The sequence below is a fragment of the Lissotriton vulgaris genome, chromosome 4_1, assembly GCF_964263255.1.
Source record: "Lissotriton vulgaris chromosome 4_1, aLisVul1.2, whole genome shotgun sequence".
Lineage (NCBI taxonomy): Eukaryota > Metazoa > Chordata > Amphibia > Caudata > Salamandridae > Lissotriton > Lissotriton vulgaris.
In genome coordinates, this window is record NC_141691.1 from 839,064,947 (window position 1) to 839,085,656 (window position 20,710).

General features: G+C 43.2%; 1 protein-coding gene across 1 annotated transcript in view; it reads left to right on the top strand.

Annotated features, from left to right (window-relative positions):
* The window catches only part of DTNBP1 (dystrobrevin binding protein 1), a 491,566-nt gene that overhangs the window by 369,620 nt on the left and 101,236 nt on the right, over positions 1–20,710 (top strand). The gene's annotated exons all lie outside the window — the stretch shown is intronic.

Consider the following 20,710-nt stretch of genomic DNA (forward strand, 5'->3'; position numbering starts at 1 on the left):
GATGCAGTGAAAATCATAATTATGTCAATATGATCTGATCTATAATGCTTGCCATCACTACTTGTTTTGTGGGTTAATGTGGTCTCATGGGCTTAAGTGTAATAGGTGTATAAATGTGCACAGCTTTCGTGGTGTACTTTATGGTCTGCATGCCGTTTTATTTCTCATGAAATGTATAGATAATTCCCACGAGTAATCTAAATTTGCATACTTATAAGCAAGAGATTTCCTTTCCCCTATCGTATTGGTGAAAGATATGCAAGGACCAAACCAGAAATGCCTGAGACTTCTTTCCACTGATGTGTGTCCCTACTGTCCTGTTTACAGGGCAGGTGTGTTGTCTATCTTCTTCCTGCTGAAACTTATTCCATGTTTCTGCTCATCCACGCAGGTTGATATTTGGGCGCAATGTTTCCGAAGTCCATTCTGTACGGTTTATTTTGGATATCGTTGTACATTGGTGCAGGGACAAGGGAGTTTCTAGCAATTTCACATTTGCTAATGTTTCCTTTGGCCTTCATACTGAGGCTGCTAAGATTGATTGGTGTCAAACAAAAAGCGAGGAAGAAATGGGGAACGTCCCTATCCCCAAGTTGAATGTGTAAACAATATGGACATACCCACAAGTTGAAGGAAGACATTCTGGACTCACTGTAAGGATTAGCAGTGCCAAAAACCATTAACTTTTTATAAAAGACCTCTCACACAGCAACCTAGTTGGTATCATGCTTCATAATTGGGGTCCCAACCGGGTGGTTTAATGCCGCCCGGTTGTGCTACAATGCCTGATTGTAGCGGAGCTGGTGTGGTGTATAGATGTGATGTGATAAGGTGCAGGTTAAAAATTACCTCTGGGAATTCTTCACGGATGTGTTTATTTCTGGCAGCACAGGATATGTTGCAATCCAAAAGGACAACTAGTAGAGTGGTTTGGCTCACAGTTGTCTCTAGTAGGTCTACATGTTTCATCCCAAAAAGAAATTGGATAGGGCTTTTGTCAGGACCATGTGCAAAAAGTGAGTGGCAAAATCAGGCCACGTGAATAAAAAAATTAAAATACACGCGCTGTATGTAGGAAAAATGATGTGGGGAATCAATACTTACGAACCCTCTATGGATACCTGTAAGAAAAACGACAAGACATATAAAACATTTAAGAAGCAACATGAAATGCAATCTTTTGGGTGATCAAGTGCCTGTCTATGTCTGAGTGATAGGCACAAGAGTGAATCCAATGGGTAAAATAGCCGAGTGGAAAACTACTTATGACAAGTGATGGCATATGGCAAATGAATCGCCTATGAAATAAACTAGCATGCTATGCTGTGGTCAATTCGGAGGACTGTCGTAAGCATGCAGCATGCTGGGGGATACATTGCGTAGGCATGGATAGCCCACTGGGACCTCCTGGGTGCAGAAAATATCTGTAATTCAAATGGTGTTGCCGGTGTGTCGCCTGACGTAATTGACCACCAGAGGATTATGGTGCTGAAAATTGCAAGAGAAAGTGCATATTCACAGTAAGTGAAGTTAAAAAGAGAACATATTTACACTAGAATGGAGTGTTTGGCAGCGTAACGGGGCCTGGGAGGGGAGCCGTCTCTAGTCCCACTCTGCGTCAGATAAAAACGAGAGGAATGGAGAAAAGGCCACTGATGGACATCGGGGCTTATTTCGGAAAAGTGTCCGTATCTGAGTGTGTCAGTGTAGGAGGATATGGGGGCTAAGGATGGCGCGTACAGAAACTATTGCATCTTACTTGGTCAAGACGGATGTCCTGCTAAAAACCTAGTTTGGTCTCCCGTGGTCCCGGCTGCTGGTGCTGGTATTGGTGCATAGGACTAAGTAACAGTGACCATAGCATGGGAGTGCATCAGGACGCACGTGGGAAAAGACTAGAGCGGCGAAAAGGGCATACTGTGCATGTACAGGCACCATGTTGGAAGTTGCAGTAGAAGCCTGCTTAGGCCGAACCCAAGGAAAGTGTCAGTGTGGCAACTGATCATATGTCTGGCGGGAGCACATCTAATAAAAGGTTTTGGTAAAATGTCCGAAATAAAATTTAAGTGATCGTCACTAATGCAAAATGGAAAGTTTCGGCCCGCCTATAGAAACACTGCTAATGCGGCTGTGTGAGGGCTTAGCTGTGCATAAGCGGGTGTCATATTTTGTGGTGCTAGAAAGAGTCAAAGTGGCAAATTGCAAGTTAAGGGCACCTAAGCGTCGCTCAATTCCCTGGGTGTGGTGAGATCGCCTTGGTGAAGGGGTATAGATGTACTGGGGCGGGCTAAATGGTGATGTAAGAATGATATGGGCTGCTCCACATTTCATATTAGGTGGGCCACGTTTACGGTTAAGGGACGTGCCACAGGGAAACTCCAAAGCTGGTGAGGCACATGACTGACGGGGAAAGAGATGAGATGTCCATGCCCTGGGGCATGTTGTATGATGGTAATGCCGCGTGGTGGAAGTCAGTCCCAGTATCATGAGTGGCCGAGGTGTGTGACCTTGGCGGTGTTAGAGTTTTACGTGCTCAGGGAGTTCCACGTAGTATTATCGTTAAGTCCAGTGAGATGGCTGAATAAGCGATAAATCCAACGCTGTTCCTTTTCAAGGGGTTGACTTTGAATGTGTGGGGTGGTTGGTTCCAACATTTCAATCATGACCCACCGCATGTCATTTGTAGTGTGGCCAGCCTCTAGGAAATGGTTGGACATCCTAGTGTTGTTTTTCTTGCAGCGAATCGTGCTGCGGTGCTCGCAAATGCTGGTCTTTACTTTTCGGTTAGTCATGCCAATGTACATGAGGCCACAGGGGCAGATGATGCGGTAGATGGCATGTGCAGTGTTACAGTTGGTGTGCTTTCTGATAGACCAGGTTTTGCCTGGGTCCAACAATAGACTTTTGGTTGTTTCAGTGATGTGGCAAACGCTACAGTTCCCGCATGGAAAGTGACCCACTATGTTGGGCAGGCCCCATGCGTTCAGAACTGTGTTGTCATGTTGAAGAAGTTATTTAGGGCGCGTAGATACAAGGGTATATTTTAGGGATCTTGGCTTTCTATAGGATAACAGGGGTTTGTTCCACTTTAGTATCCCGGTGTGCAGTATTTTCCAGTTCTTTTTGATGATTTGTGACACTGCTAAGATTGAGCCACTTTGCTGTTAAAACCTTGTGGTATCTGAACCTTATTCTATTTCTAGGGGCACAAGTACTGTTTATGTTCAAATTAGTTGTGACCTATATAAATCTACCTAGGAAAGTGCCATGCATTATTATTTGTTTGTTAAAAGGTGTATGAGTGCTCATGACCGAGATTAATTTGAAACTTAAAAAGAGAACGCAGTTCATTAATGGATGGCTGAAATGCTTCATTGATCGGTAACTTGATTTTGTAATGTGATTTAAAGTGTGTGCTCAGCAGTTTGGGAAATTAATTTTGTATTGATTGTGTATAGTAAAGGTTAGATGATTTTGTAAAACCTTATAAACGAAACTTTAAAAGCAGAAAATTAAAGCAGTGTACATTTATTTTTGACAGCACGCTGTCCCTATAATATGGATGGATATTTGCTCATCAACACATTCCAGAAAGAACTAAAATAATCTCTAATCTGACAACCAATATATTTGATATTTTACAAGACTCGGGCAAGGTTAACTTTACTCTGAGGTGACCTGCGTGTTCTTGTAATATTAAGATCCGTCCAGTTTTCTACTACTGAAAACCTATATTGTCTTTAACCTGGACTTTCCATAGGTCGGAGCCTGGAAACAGGTGCTGATTAGTTCTTCAGGGAAATATATTGCTCCACTAATGTTTCTGTTTGCATTGGAGTACAAATTGAAAATCCTCTGGTTAGCAGAGAGAAAACTCTCCTACTGGGAAGCCTTGTTTGTTTGTGTCAGTCCCTATACAGCAGCACCTTTGAAGCCAGATATTTTGGAAGTGGCTCACGCAATAAAATAAATATATGTATCTGAACACCACATTTGTAATTCACAATCTTATCAATACCAAATGTAGAACGTCGAAGGAAGCAAATATATGCATATCGACCAAGCTGTGATCCTTGACTGTGGAAATGGACCTACTGCATACAGTATGGTTCCTCAAGTCAAAGGAACCAAACATTTTAGAAAATACAATGGACAAAAATAATCACTTGCAATTCAGGAATTTCGCTTGTCGTTCATTTGCTCACGTACAAATTCCCTATTTGAAAAATGCTTAATAGATTTAGCGATGTTCTCACTGTGGTATCTCAAAATGAATTCCTGTTCGGGATATTAGACGTCAGATTGCCACTGAACAGGTGTGCCTGCCAGAGGGAAATCTTTAGCCCTCAACAGCAAGCATTGTTTTGTTAAAATCATAACCACACTGCAAAGCCATTGCTTTGTGTGGCTTACAACTGAAATAACCCCTTCCACTCTAATATAGAAAATGTGCACAATACAAAAAGGTTGGAGAACACATCGAGTCAGTTACAGAAGAAATCATGAAATCAATAATAGGCATGTAGTTCTTGCATCAGTTTAAATGCATTTTTTCTTCATCACAGGTGGTCACACTCATGTAGTTATTGTGAAAAAACTGTCCTAAAATGATCTGGGCAGCTGATACGTGTTTCATCCTGTCGGGCTTTACCGAGGCTGCAAGATAACAAATTGAAAAAATATATAAACCATATTTGTTTCTAAAGTACAAATATATCGGAATGTTGTTCAACCCATCAAATCAGTACTGAGAAACAAAGTTGAGAAGCTATAGGGTGGCTTATATAAAGAGATGAGCAGGGACCTGCTCTCCTGTGTTAATATCATAGTTCAAGTGTGATAAAAGAAAGCAGAAGCCACAAGTAAACAGGGCTCAAGACGTGTCATGCAAATGTGTATGTACAATTGCCATGACCAAGTAATAGCAGCTGAATACCTGAGAACAAATGGTAGACTGAATACCAAATAAAGTTAAAACAAAAATGGTTATTTGGTCATATAATACCCTGTTGTAGCCTTTGTTGATATATTGTCTATTTATCGCTGTAGAACCCAGAAGGACCCATAAAAAGAAAAAAGAAGTGATTTTAATAGTATCATAGTTGTAAAAACATTTGAAGTTGTTCAATATATTTACAACAGTACAAAATTAAATGTTTGTCTGCCAAGTGGAATGATATGTTAGAGCTAGTAGAAGTAGTAAGGAGTATAAGTGAAAGTGCTCCAGTTCAAAGTAGGTTCAGTAAATAGCTGACGTTCAGTATAGTCCCAAGCTATGATAAGCCATCCGATGCTCATTCTTGAGCAAAAGTCCCTAAATTATATGAAACATATTGACATATTTTGTACTTTCTAAGCTCTCTTTCTGATGAGATGCATAGTAGACACTTTCACATGTGCTACTGATTCTATGCGTCTATTTATTGTATTCCTACAATACTATAATCTACAATGATCTACTACAGCTGAAGGGCCTTGAGTATTGCAACATGTCAGGAACACTAAAAAGTTCATTCTAAGCTTTGTATTCATGACAATAGGAAAGAACCCATTACATCACTATCTTTGTGCTGGAAAGCTTGTGATCAGAGAAGATACGCAGGAAGACACGATGGGAGCGAGTAAATACATGAGTAAACAACAGAAACAGCATTGGTTTTGTCCAAGATATTAATCAAAAGTATAGATTTGAAAAATGGCTTCCACAATTGCTTTGGGTGATCATATTCCATTTCCCAATTGATGATTAAAGCCGGTAATGGAGCTTCACAGACAGTGGGGTCTTTGCAGCAGTTGAGGAAATATTGTTGAGTCAGAAGACTACAAGAGTTAATTAAGAGTTGTATTGGTTTTGTGACATATTTGCCTTTCTCTAAATCTTCCTTAGCTATTGAGTTTTCCTATTTGTTACAACCACTTAGCACAGTAATGGTCCAGTTTGACCCTATCCTGCGACCAACTAATAGAATCCTTGCAATTCCAGTGTGGGTTAACACATTGATTACTTGAAATCATTACATGCATACATACATGTCGGCAGTTTTCTCCTGGAGTTGATAAACTGGATGTTGCCAAAAGGATTTACTTGTCTCTCGGGTTTACCACAATATGTTGCCTCTTTTCAGCCTGATTCACAAATATTGTATCAAATTATTTGCGCAATACAGCAGTTTTCAAGAGCATCCTCTTTCCTTGTGTGTAATTTAGTGGCACCTATGAATAGGGAGAATTTTTTCGCATGGTGGAGTCTTCACATTTGTAACTGCAGGAGTGGTGATGTGGGTGCTCACGTGGTGACTTTACATATTGCAGGGAACGCCCACAACTGGGATGTGTCATATACAATATTCAGGTAGCTTGCCAGCTGTGAAACGCACTCAAAACTACCATGTGTAAGGCGGGAGTCCATATGTTTGCAAGGTGGCAAAGGGGAAGAGTACTCCCATAGGTCACAGAGTTTAGTGGAACCGTTTCTTCCCTAAGGATAAAAAAGATAATTGTATAAATAAGAATTGGAGCATCATTTACTTCTTGAAGTGATATATTTTGCTGTTAAATTTGAATAGTTCAGTCTGAGAGAAGTATCTTTAGAGACAGGGTTATGTGCCTGTGAATCTAAACTGTATAATATACTACGTATGTTAGATGCATTTTCTACTGTGTCTTCAAACATTACAAATGAAGATTGCTTTGTCCTTATCTCATGGTTGTAGGTGGAACACGATGATCTCTCCTACTTTTTTGTTGGACATGGTGAAGGATAGAAACATAGGGACCCAGTCATGAAAATCTGAGCATTAGGGAAAAGGAATCATGCCAAAATATTGACATTTTATGGAGTGAAAGGCAAAAAAAGTTGCCTTGTGATATTACAGTCCGCTTTAAAATACTCTCCTCTTCCCATATGACATCACACTCTGTTTCCAAATAATCACCTCTCCCGTATATCACATCCTACTCTGTTTCAAAATACCATTCTCTTCCTATGTGATTGACAACCGCCTTTGAGGATTGTGAAACCTTTATAAAGTATTGTCATCTTGCATTTCCCCCAATAGCATTTCATGTTATATATGAAATTAGTTGATGGGTGCATTGCTACCAATTGTAGCAGGTCCCTAGGAAGGGCATGATTATGATTGTTTGGGTGATGATACAGAACCAATAATGTGAAGCGGATTTTTTCATTACACTGCTTCCTACCGGTCCAGATTATCTTATGCTTAACTATTAGACTGGGGAGTGCATCTCATCCTCTCAAAGCACTGCAGTCATTAAGGTGTGGAAATTGCAGTCCATGTGGTTCTGCTTGCAACCCCTGTGTTTTGCATGATGTTAATATTATTAATAAATAATATGTATTGTTATTAATCAATAATTATTAACATCAATAATGTTGATATTAACTATGTTGAAAATTAATAGTTCATAAGTCTTTCGCTTTTACTAGTCTTAGTGGAGTGTTATGTGTGCCTCTGATACGAGCCATTTAGAAATTCCATGATCCAATGAGTTTTGACTAAAAATTGAAGGTTCGTTTGATTTCAAATATTTGTGATATCTTTAGACTTAAGCAGTAGGTGGAGTTATGTACACTACCCCTAAATTAGAGGAGAGGATGTTGCCTTAGGGCTAGAGCTTGTAACTTGTAAGGTTCAGAATGGAGGGGTGACTGATTGTGAGAGTTGTCAGTTCTCCCTCCGTCTGTCACCTACTGTGTCTCTGGCGGGCCTGCTGATTTATCGCCCTCCTGGTTCCTTGGGAAATTTCCCCAATTCTTTCCTAGAAACAACCACACTTCTTGCTTCATCGACTACCAACTTTGTTGCTCTCGGGGATTTTAATATCCATCTTGATGACCCCTCTAACGCCCCGGGAGTAGATCTGCTGGACGATCTCAAAGCGTTTGGGATCACGCTGGCCAACCCGGGGGCGACCCATGAGAAGGGCCACTTGCTGGACCCTATATTCTCTAACCTGGACCACTTTAATTCATCCCCGGCACTGGCCCTGCCCTGGACAGACCACTTTTTGGTGTCCGCAGTGTGGCAATTTGATAACCTAGCTGCAATGGTCCCAAGGGTTCACACCCTGGAAAGGGCTTGGTCGAGGCTCCCGGTTGACGCCTGGGCGGCACATCTGGAGGCAACGTGGCCCCCTCTCGGATCTAACCCGTTAGTCGCGGAAGCGAATTTACACATCTGGCTTACGGATTCGCTAGACATCCTCCTACCCAAAAGGAAACAACTCATGAAGGGGAAGAGAGTGGGTTTGGCGCCCTGGTATACGTCCGAATTGAGAACCTTAAGGAAGGGATGCAAGAAGCTAGAGCGGTCCTGGAGGAAAGACTGGAGTGAAACGAAGCGGAAGGAATATCGGGAAGCTCTGAGCAGATACAAATCCGCCATTCGGGAGGCAAAATCTGGATTCTTTGAAGAGAGAATAGGCTCTGCGGCCAACTCTTCTAAAGAGTCATTCAGGGTTATTAAGGAACTACTGAATACCCCCAAACCTCAGATCATCCACGAGGACCCACGCAAAAAATGCACAGAACTGGCTTCCTTTTTTAAAACAAAAATCGACAACATACTGGCTTCCCTTCCCCGGCAAGGTGAGGTATCCTCCTCGGGTGACAACCCCAGTTCTCAGTTTAGGATGCGATCAGTGGAGCTGGCCTCTTTTGGTACTGTCACTATCGAGGAAGTTCTCTTGATTTTGAGGACCATGAAGAGTGGCTCCCCGAAAGACCCGGCACCTATTAAATATCTAAAACAGGTGGCCTCCACCATCGGCGGCCCAGTGACGGACCTTATAAACTTGTCCCTCACTCAAGGTGTAGTACCCCTCAGTTGGAAAGGGGCGGTTGTCAAGGCTCTTTTAAAGAAGCCTAACTTGGACCCCGCCGACCTCGCCAACTTTAGGCCTATCTCCCTGTTGCCGGGCCTTAGTAAGGTTGCTGAGAAGTTGGTGAACAGCCGCCTGTCGGACTTCTTGGAGGCCAACTCCCTCCTAGGTGATTCCCAAATAGGTTTCCGTCCCGGTCAGGGGACCGACACCGCCCTGCTGGCGGTTGTGGAGAATGCTAGGAGCATTTTGGATTCGGGGGGATCAGTGGCAGTGATCCTCCTGGACCTCAGTGCTGCTTTCGACACCGTGAACCATCAGGTGCTTCTCCAACGGCTGGCGGGGGTGGGGATCACCGGTTCGTCCCTCAAGTGGTTTGCCTCTTTCCTCGAAGGACGTACATTTGAGGTGTGGGAAGGCCATGAAAAATCATCTTCAATCCCTCTCCAGTGTGGTGTGCCACAGGGCTCTTCATTGAGCCCTACTTTATTCAACGTCTACATGGCCCCCCTGGAGAGTGTGGTACTGCCGCTGGGTATTAAAATCATCAGTTATGCTGATGATACTCAGTTGGTGGTAAGCCTCTCCCAGTCGGCTCACCATCCTGACCGGCTGCACTCGTGTTTGGAGAAGATCTACACATGGATGTGCAGCTCAGCACTAAAGCTCAACGGCTCCAAGACGGAGCTGATGCTGCTGGGAAACTCCTCTCCATCTTTGTCCCCCAGCAGCTGGCCTGACTGCCTTGGACCTGTACCCACTCCCAAGCAGGAGATTAAGAGCCGGGGGGTCTGGCTTGAGCAGGACCTGTCGTTTAAAACCCATGCCAAAAAGACTGCTGGCGTGTGTTTTGGCCTGCTCCGCTCGGCTCGGAAGATTCTACCTCTGCTCCCAGCGGCCACTAGGAGACTTCTCATCCAGGGGCTCATCATCTCGCGGCTGGACTTCAGCAACGCGTTGTTCCTGGATGCTCCAGAATTTACCATGAACAAACTGCAGCAAGTGCAGAATGCGGCCGCCAGGCTCCTGACGGGTCTCCCCAGGCATCAATCTGCTCGCCCTGCGCTGAAGGCACTGCATTGGCTCCCTGTGAGGGACAGGGTGAAGTTCAAGTCACTTTGTATCGCTCATAAAGTCCTGCAGGGGGTAGGCCCACCCATTCTGGGGGAGATGGTTCAGCCCTATAAGGCCCTCCGCTCCCTCCGGTCTGACCACCAACATCTTTTGCAGGTAAGGAGGGTGAAGAAGGCAAGAACTGGTGGCAGGAGGTTCTCGATAAATGTAGCCACCTTGTGGAACTCTCTTCCCCTACATCTACGCTCGGAAGCTAGCCTTCTTCGGTTCCGCAAACTTTTAAAAACTTTTCTGTTCTCTGCTTAACCCCCGCATTACTCTGGTAGTTTCATTCTCTGGTGAGCGCTGGGATGCCTACTGGTAACCAGGCGCTATATAAAACTCAGAATAATAATAATAGAGCGGTCAACCTCGAAGCCGGGGAAACAGGTTCGAGTCTCAGCAACAATGCTCAACATCCTGGGATTCTGGGCAAATCACTTAATCTCGCCCTGCCTAACAAAAGAAATATATGAATGCGTCCATCTGTAACGAAACTGGTGTTCATGTAAAGCGCTGTGCTACCTGATATCTTCGGGTCTAGATAGCACTATATAAAACGCAAAAAAAATAAATGCAAGCCTAACTTTTGTGTCAATGGACTGTTCTGGTAAAGATATTGCACGTTAACATTCTGGAATTCAAGGCACCCCGTCTCCTTTAATTTACTTCGACAAACAATTTTGTGACTGTACGACAAAAACAAAGGGAGTGGGGTCTAAGATAGTCTCTGTGATGCTCGTTTTGTTTTGGGACATCATGCACCACATTTCTTGCAAAACTTATCATTGTAAAATGCAAAAACAAACAGTTGAAGTAGATACTTTAGAAAGAGCGCAGGTTGGAGCGCTATGCACATGTACTGGAAGCTAATTTTATTTAACAAAAACCCCTGAATCTGTGCGCAAAAATATCACAGAATGCCAAGTCTTCACATACAAATTTCCTGGGCAGATCTCTTTGAGAAGAACTCTTTCGCACCTTTAAGCATGCTAATGTATTACAGTAATTCCTCCTCACCATATTTCCCGACCTCTAGTATGCTACCGTATTTGTCAACTTTCCCAGGTTCATGGGTGACTGACTAATTAGGCCTGTCCTTATTTAGGATCTGGGACTTGTAGCTTTATATAACCCGATATAAAACCAGAACTACAAATCCCAGAATTATAGGAAAAAGCAGGACTGGACTAACTAATAACGCACAGACCTGGGAACTCTGGCAGCTATGGGCTACAGCATGGTTTATTAGGTCTTTAACAGAACTATATGCAAAATTCTAAAGTGCAACCCAAGACTATAAACTTGAGCATGTGGAGGGATAGCCAATGTCCGCCTTTTATGGTAGGGTGAGAAGATGACTCCATGTTACCAGAACATAACTTTTCCAGTTTTGTGTTTCATATCTGTGCATTCTGAGAGTTGGAGTCTTGTTTTTAATTAAGCCAATTGGACCAACACACCTAAAAATAGTAATATGTAAAAGTAAAATCCGGGAATGGAAAAGTGATAATCGATGACAAGGAGCTAACTGGTCCCCCATTAAATAGAGACCATTGAAGACACAAATAGCCAGCAGACACCATTCGGTGGTAGGCTTAGATGCCTTGGAGCTCGAAGACTCCACACCAGAGCTAGCACACAACATCCAAACTGTTTTGTAATGTCAATAACCTACTGCAACAATACCAAATTATCTTTAAAGACTACGAGACTACGGTGTTACCTTAACCACAGCAGAAAACACCCTCTACGCCTGTAACATGGCATGCATGGGCAACATTCCAGAGTAATCAATGGAATTAATGACTGCACTGCTGTACCCCTTCCTGCAATCATTAACTCAAAAAGTTAGGAAAATACATATACCACACCAGCTAGTAGCAAATGCTGTGGCACACACAGCGAGTAACTTCAACATATGAGATGGAGTAAAAATGCTAGTGAACAATATATTGGCAGGTCATAGTATTTAACCCTCCCGCTTGTGCTTTTCTTTACCATTGTGGGCATTGTAGTCTGGCTCGATGTCAGTTGGAGTAGCAAAGCTGAATGGAATGAGTTGTAAAAGGTAAGGACATGACTGTAAAAGTGCTCCCCTGATGGTATGTAGTGATCTGGCTACCCAAGATAAGAATGGCTGCAACTTTACCTTATAACATAGTGACAGCCATCGATGATTTGAGTGCAGCCAATATTGGCCTGCTATGCCATGCTTATATAAATGATTTTGGAACTTTATTCCTTAGAGTGTGGTGACCCAGCCTCCACCATTCTAGCGTAAATCCAAAATAGGCACAGTGTCCTACTGTCATTCGTGCCAAAGCCTACCTGTATACCATAGGAAGAGTTCTCAAGTTCCCCAGGTACATGCGTTGGTAGCTTATTCAGTCTAGGATTTTGCTGTGTACTATGGGACGTGTAGTGCTGATTATATGTGGGGTAAACAAAACAGTCACACCTAGAATGGAAAGCAAAAATCTGGTCTAAATGAGGTACTCACAAAAAGGCCTGGAAAACCTGAGAGCTTTGGGTATGAAGAATGCCAGTAGTCATTTGTAGATAGGTAAACCTTACATAAGTTGACCATTGAACCTAGGCACGTTAAGCCTAAAACCTACCGATTTTTACTGCGTTTTTTTTTAATTGAACTATCGTCTTCTGATTTTTTAAATGGGTAATATAACGAGTTGCATACTGGGACCTTTAGGCCTTCGTTTGTATAGTCAAAACTGCACATTTCAGAATACAAAATGCTGCTGGGACAGGTTCAAGGTATCACACACAAAGTGGAATCCATTCCACTGTTTTGTTACTCCGCTCGAGGATAGATTTCACCAAAAACTGTTACTACAGACCCTGTCCAAAGTCAGTCCAGGACAATGTCCGATTTTAAGGATCTGTCAAGAAAAGCTCCATTTAATGAATGAAAATAAAATACATTTTCATATTGGGTAACCTGAAAATCTGGCATTGATCCGGCCTTCTGGAACCACGATGGGCATGCTTGCTCTAGACCATGGTGCTTCCAAAGTAATAAATCGTTTTCTTTTTTTATGTAATACTGACATAAGTCTGTGCTAACTACAAGTATTAGTAATAGTAAACTGCACAGTACACAAATTATTTTCACATCACAAGGATTTAAAGCTGTGGCTCAAGGTTTTTGTGTATTCTGGGATTGTAATCCATGATCTGTCTGCAGGTTGCTTGCACATTTCTTAATGGGTAAATGTCAGCTCTTTGCATTGTCTAGTTGCACCAGAGAATCCACACGTGCTGCAGCACCACAATGCAAAACCCGTTAGTTCCAAGTTGAGTCTTGCCATTAAGGAAGCAGAAGTCGTTCTTTCGATTGTGCTTATTTTATGGTCTGCTTTGTAATTCTGAAAACACTCTGTTGTAAAATCACTTCTGTGGGGCTGACTTTTATGCCTCACGCCTGTGTGAGTAACTTACTGAAGACGTTTACTGACAGTTGCCGTTTCCTAATATCTGCAATATTGGACTCCAGTTGTGGTGCACCATTGTACTGTTACTATGGGCCATATGTATGAAGGTAGCAATTAGAGATTCTGTAATAGCGATTTTTAAGAAATCGCTATTTCAGAATCTCTAATTGCTATGTATCAAGAAAATCGCAATTTTATAGCGATTTCTTGATATTCCTTAGTTGCGAATTCGCAAAGTGCGAACTCGCAATTAAGGAATACTTTCCCATTCATTTCTATGGGCCAGGAGGCCAATAGGAATTAATGGGAAATTTGCGATTCGCAATTTGCTCATCGCAAATTGAGAATATTTTCAAGGGTGCAGGGGTGTCCAGAGGACACCCTGTTGCACCCCTGAAATATGCATGGGGGTGCACATGTGGCGCACATACATGCCCTAAGGACATGTATGTGCGTCACATGGCACTTTGAAAAATGCAAAAGTATGCATTTTTCAGGGAATTCGCAACTTGCCACCAACTAGAAGTTGGTGGTAATTTGCGATTCCTTAAGGCCAATTTGCGATTTTTTTTGGCTTCTTACATTGCAATTAAGGAATCGCAAAATTTGCGATTCCTTAAATGCAATCGCAAAATAAGGAATCGCAAATTTTGCGATTCCTTATTTTGCAAGCAGATTTCCTTGATACATACTATTAGGCCAAATTGCATTCGCAAACGCCGAAATTCTGCGAATTTCGGCGTTTGAGAAGTCAATTTGGCTTGATACATATGGCCCTAAATTATTTCCAGTTGCATATAATGAGGAGCAAAACTTCAAAGTTTCCTTGAAGGTAAATCATTAGCCAGGTTTGTTGATCAAATAAGTTGCATGGTTCAGATTCAAAATAACAATACATGTTGCACAAAAAAAAAGCTTCATCAAGGCAATCTCTCAATTACTTTATCAATAAATCTACAATCTGTCTTCATGTCGAGATTGGGTGTAATTTTTTCTGAGGTTATTCTGACCAGTTTTTAGGTCAAGCCTAATCCATCTCGTAGGGATGGTGGGCGAGATTATAGTAAGGCTTTCGAAAAGTCTCCCCAAACTGCGGATCGCGTACAGCTCATGTGACCACAACCACGTGCTCGTGCGCACGCGCCGTGCTCCGTCGCCACTTCAGCTCACCAGGCTGCACACCCCCTCACTCTCCATATGCTCGCGCCTTTCCTTTGATCTCCCCCACCCCCGCATCAGACTTGAAAGGAATGCCTTCCCCGCCACAGCAATGCCGAGAGCTTGTTTTTAACTGTAATGCAAGCTTGTTTCAGTTTCACGCGAGGTAATTCTTCCCGTCCCTCCCGCAGTCTGATGCCTTCTAATTCGCCCCAGCCCCCCTCCCCGTTCGTGCCTTCAAATCTTTGTTTTCTTCAGAGCCATGACGTTGCGGCTCGCCCCCCACCCCCACAGAGGCCATTTACAAACTTCTCCTCATTTCGTTTATTTAAAGTACGAGCTCTAGTTTTCCCTTTTACTGCTGGCAAGCTTGATTTCCACTTCTTTCATGTGGTCGGTGGACAGGAACATCTGAAGTAAATACTTGCACTGCTATCAGCTACGTGTGTTTGCTTAGCTTGTAACACTTCACATTCACTGGTTAAAGAAGTTTATTATCCTAACAAGTTTACAGTGAATCGCTGCGGCGCTGCACAAGGCATTACCAACGTTACCAAAGGACACACATATTTGATTTACAGCCACAGAGGCCATTTACAAACTGCTCCTCGTTTTGTTTATTTAAAGTGCGAGCTCTAGTTTTCCCTTTTACTGCTGGCGAGCTTGATTTCCACTTCTTTCATGTGGTCGCTGGACAGGAACATCTGAAGTGAATACTTGCACTGCTATCGGATCCGTGTGTTTGCTTAGCTTGTAACACTTCCGTGTTTACTTTCAGGCCTTTATGAACAACTGTTTGCCAGAGTACCAGGGCCAGTTCGAACTGGAGCCGGTCCAGCAGGGTACCATATTAGACCGGGTATACTTATGGTAGAGTTCCAAGTTCTCAGCTGCCGGCATGCGAAAGACCTCCTGTGGACCATACCAAAAACGTACAGTAGGTTTATATCCCGGCCAATGCTTATCATTGGTTGGCTCTATTTTTACACAACCCCCCCACACCCACACACACACACCTCCCCACCCCCACCCCCACACACCCCCACCCCACACACCCCCACACCTCCCACACACACCCCCACACACACACACACCCACACACCCACCCCCCCACACACCCCCACCCACACACACCCACAACCCCCCCACACCCACAACCCCCCCACACACAACCCCCAACACACAACCCACCACACACACACAACCCAACACCCCCCCCACCTCCCACACACACCCCCCACACACCCACGCACCCCCACACACCCCCACCCCCATCCACACCCACACAACCCCACACACAACACCCCACACACAACCCCCCCCCCACACACACAACCCCCGACACACACACAACCCACACCCACAACCCACACACACAACCCCCACACACACCCCGCACACACAACCCCACCCACACACACAACCCCACCCACACACACAACCCCACCCACACACACAACCCCACCCACACACACCCACCCACACACAATCCCCCCACACACAATTCCCCCACACACACACAATCCCCCCCCACACACACTGTGCCCCCACACTACTTTAGGCCACACACACTGCGCACTCACACTACTTTAGCCCACACACACTGCGCCCTACCACTACTTAGCCCACACACACTGAGCCCTAACACTACTTTAGTCCACACACACTGTGCCTTCACACTACTTTAGGACACACACACTGCACCCTCACACTACTTTAGGCCACACACACTGCTCCCTCACACTACTTTAGGCCACACACACTGCTCCCTCACACTACTTTAGGCCACAAACACTGCACCCTCACACTACTTTAGGCCACACACTGTGCCCTCACACACTGCACCCTCACACACTGCACCCTCACACACTGCACCCTCACACACACTGCACCCTCACACACTCTGCACGCTCACACACTCTGCGCCCTCACACACTCTGCGCCCTCACACACTCTGCGCCCTCGCACACTCTGCACCCTCACACACTCTGCACCCTCACACACAATTACACTCTACTGAATACAACATACACTCCACACAATACCACTCAGTGCCACATAATTCTATGCTACATAATTACACTGCGCTCAACGCAATATACACTCCAAATACCACTCAGTGCCACATAATTACACACCACATAATTACACTCTACTGAATGCAACACACACTCCACACAATACCACTCAGTGCCACATAATTATATGCTACATAATTATAATGCAACATACACTCCAAACAATACCACTCAGTGCCACATAATTAGACGCCACACAATTACACTCTACTGAATATAACATACACTCCTCATAATACCACTCAGTGCCACATAATTATATGCTACATAATTACACTGCACTCAACGCAACATACACTCCAAATACCACTCAGTGCCACATAATTACATGCCTATCTATCGCCCTCCCTCTATCTATCGCCCTCCCTCTATCTATCGCCCTCCCTCTATCTATCGCCCTCCCTCTATCTATCGCCCTCCCTCTATCTATCGCCCTCCCTCTATCTATCGCCCTCCCTCTATCTATCGCCCTCCCTCTATCTATCGCCCTCCCTCTATCTATCGCCCTCCCTCTATCTATCGCTCTCCCTCTATCTATCGCCCTCCCTCTATCTATCGCCCTCCCTCTATCTATCGCCCTCACTCTATCTATCGCCCTCACTCTATCACCCTCTATCTATCTATCTATCGCCCTCACTCTTTCTATCTATCGCCCTCACTCTTTCTATCTATCGCCCTCACTCTTTCTATCTATCGCCCTCACTCTTTCTATCTATCGCCCTCACTCTTTCTATCTATCGCCCTCACTCTTTCTATCGCCCTCACTCCTATCTATCTACCGCCCTCACTCCTATCTATCTATCACCCTCCCTCCCTCTATCTATCGCCCTCCCTCCCTCTATCTATCGCCCTCTTTCTATCTATCTATCGCCCTCTTTCTATCTATCTATCGCCCTCACTCTATCTATCACACTCACTCTATCTATCGCATCACCACATCATCACTCAGCACTATCACAGTATCACTCAGGGGCACCACAACATCACTATGTGCTACCACAGCATCACTGAACGCCACAGCATCACTTGTCGCCACCACAGCATCAATCTGTGCAACCATTCAACAACAACTGGTTCAAATATGTTCTATCAATGTTTCAAGCTTTATTACAAATGTCACAAAAATATGTTAATATTTCACTTCTGTTCTTGGATTTTCGACACAATAAAATACACTGAACATAATCTTCACAATAGTTATTTACAAAAGTTTAAGCTATTGCCATTATACATTACAATAACTTTTATTTAAGTATTAACGTAAATACAACACATATTGCATTACAAATGCTATAGGTGTCATATTTGCAAAACTTATAACTATTGGCATTGTAAATGATAAATGGTGGATGACAAAGCAATTAATTTCGCTATTTTCAAAACCAACACATAAATAAAAAAATTGTTATTTACAATACCAATAGCTCAAACTTTCCTAATGCGAGACCTATTGCATTGCAAATGCTTGTTGGCATAGACTTGTAGTTTTCCACCATTTGACCCGTCTTCGAATTTTGGTATCCCGTTTGGTAGCCATTATTAACAGTTGAGTTTAGATATTGCCCGGGTGAAGCTTTTTGCAAAACATTTTGGCATTTTGAAGCTGAAACTTGTCATTGTTATTTTGTTTAATAAATCGAGCTATTTTTATACAAAGTTTTGACGTTTTGCTACTTATTATGCAATTGGAAATAATATAGTCATTGTATGATGGTGCACTAAAACTACAAATATTGAAGAAACACTGTTACTGGGCAAAGAAACAAATTGTACGTAGGAGCAAGACAAAAGCACTGGGATAGTACCATGAGTGGCCCGTAGCAGTGACAAACAGCTGGTATCTGCTGCTGCGGTAAAGGAAAGGTTACTGCCCGAAGTGATAATACGAGGAGCAGCTGGAATTTTGCCGGTTTAGTCTAAATCCTGCTGAAAGAAGTCAACTGATGCATGTTTGTTTTAGGTAATTTGGTTGCTGGATTTGCAAATTTGTAACTAACTATTTGTAAAGCTTCCAGCTTCCAACAGATTCTGCAAAACTATTTTTATTTAAAGAGCTTAGTTATACTTAAAGGTAATGATACCTTATTTCATTTAACTCTGTTCTTTTCCCCAAGATCTAGGCTACCCTCTTATCATACCAATGCCTCCACGCCTTCATCCCATTCAGTAGTTTTCTACAGCCTCACATAGAGCTCTGAAGTTTCCCAATTCCATGTTTGAGTAGCTCTGCAAGTTCAGAAATTTTCTTTGAATTCTGGGTCTTGTAGTCGTGATTTTATCATGGGTTGCGCAAGACTACAAGTTCCAGAAGGCTACTTAAAACCTGAACTGAATGAGCTACTCATTCAACGGGGTAACGAGAGTTCTGCCTCACAGTGCATCTATTTAGCCTCTCGGCCATTGGTGACTCCTTTCCGTCCTCTCCTCCAGTGGTTCAAGCTCCCATTTGATTGAGACCCTTTTCTGTCGTGACCTTGCTGTGCATTTCTCAATACTTGAGACTAAAACAAGACTAGTCTTTCTTCTAATGTCAATATCCTATTAACAAAAGAGTCTTTAACCATTTGACAAGCAGTTTATTGCTCACTGAACAACCCTCCCCAAAGGATGATTACCTCACCCTCTTGTTTTTTTCTAAGTATGACTACAGACATTTTATTGCAATTATCTTTCCCACTTTTCAAGTACCTAAATGTGTTGGTGTGAGTGCACGTGCAAGGATCTTGTGTGAGCTGGTGCTCGAGGAGACAGTGAATGTACAAGTGTGTGAAAAAGTGAGAGTCTTGTGTGGGATAGTGTGAGTGAAGGCGTTGTGAGACAGTGCATGGTTTGTTACAGTGACTCAGTGTATGAGTGAGGGGCAGGCTTATCTTAATGTGACTGTGAATGTTGAGACAGCGAGTGGATAGGTGTCTTTCACATTTGAGTGACAACGTGGTTGTTTATTGTGCTAGTTATACATTGCCCATCGAAATGCAATACGGTTACATACGACACATGCTTCCTTTATTAATTTGACAGATTAAGTGAATTTCTAACAAGCATTGGCGAAGGCACTAGTCATGGGGTATAACTGAAACAAGCCAGATCATTTGGTTTTGCGAATGCTTGCTTTACTTAGACTTTTGACTCAATTGAGGAGGTTCTACTTCTGGTATCAACTGCACGCAAACACAAAGGTTCAGTGATCCTGCTGCAGATGATGTACTTTATCTTCATGTTCTCGCTCACCCTATACTGGTGCTAAAATAGCAATGGTTCACTCAAAAGCTCACACCTCATTTGAAAACCTTGTAGTATCCATGGAGTCGCTTAAATTCGAGAGGCAGTCTGATTGCTGCAAAATTAGAAATTGCCCCGCTTTCTCTACATTTAAAAAAGTTAACTTCTAATGAAAAGCCACTCACCCCCTTCTGCCCAACTTCCCCTACTGAAAGTTCCCTGCTCCTAGCTCGCCGCTACCTCTGACTAATCATTCTTCATTTCATTTCCTGCCATCTACAGTGGTCATGTACCTTCTTGTACATCATGGTCATAGTCAAATTTTATTGTACGGTTCATTAAAACCTTAACAAACAAGCATAAAAGCTTCTAGTGTTCAACACACAAGACTTAAAAGAGCCCAATATTGGGACATACAGACAAAATTCAGGACACAAATATTAAAACAGACCATTGTAAAAACTGACAGACCAATATAAAATACCAAATGCAAAGCAGCATTTACGATCGGTCCCATGTAAGTCGGGGGAGTCTTTACAGCTCTATCAGTCGCGCAATGAACAAACGCAGTAACGGAGTAAACCGGGAGCATATCACTTGCTTTTCAAGGCCAGAACCAACCCAATTTAAAACATGCAGTACACTATAAAGGGCTAAGTGCAAAACTACGTTTACCAGCTCCCGGACCGACTCATTGTAAAAGCAGACAATAAAATATAAAATACTGAGTGCAGAGGAGCATTTTTGAATGATGACACAATGTGAGAGCAAACAGTACCTTGTTTGCACCCACCCTTTTTCAAATGCCTGATTGAAATCTATAATAAAGCACATCTAAAATGT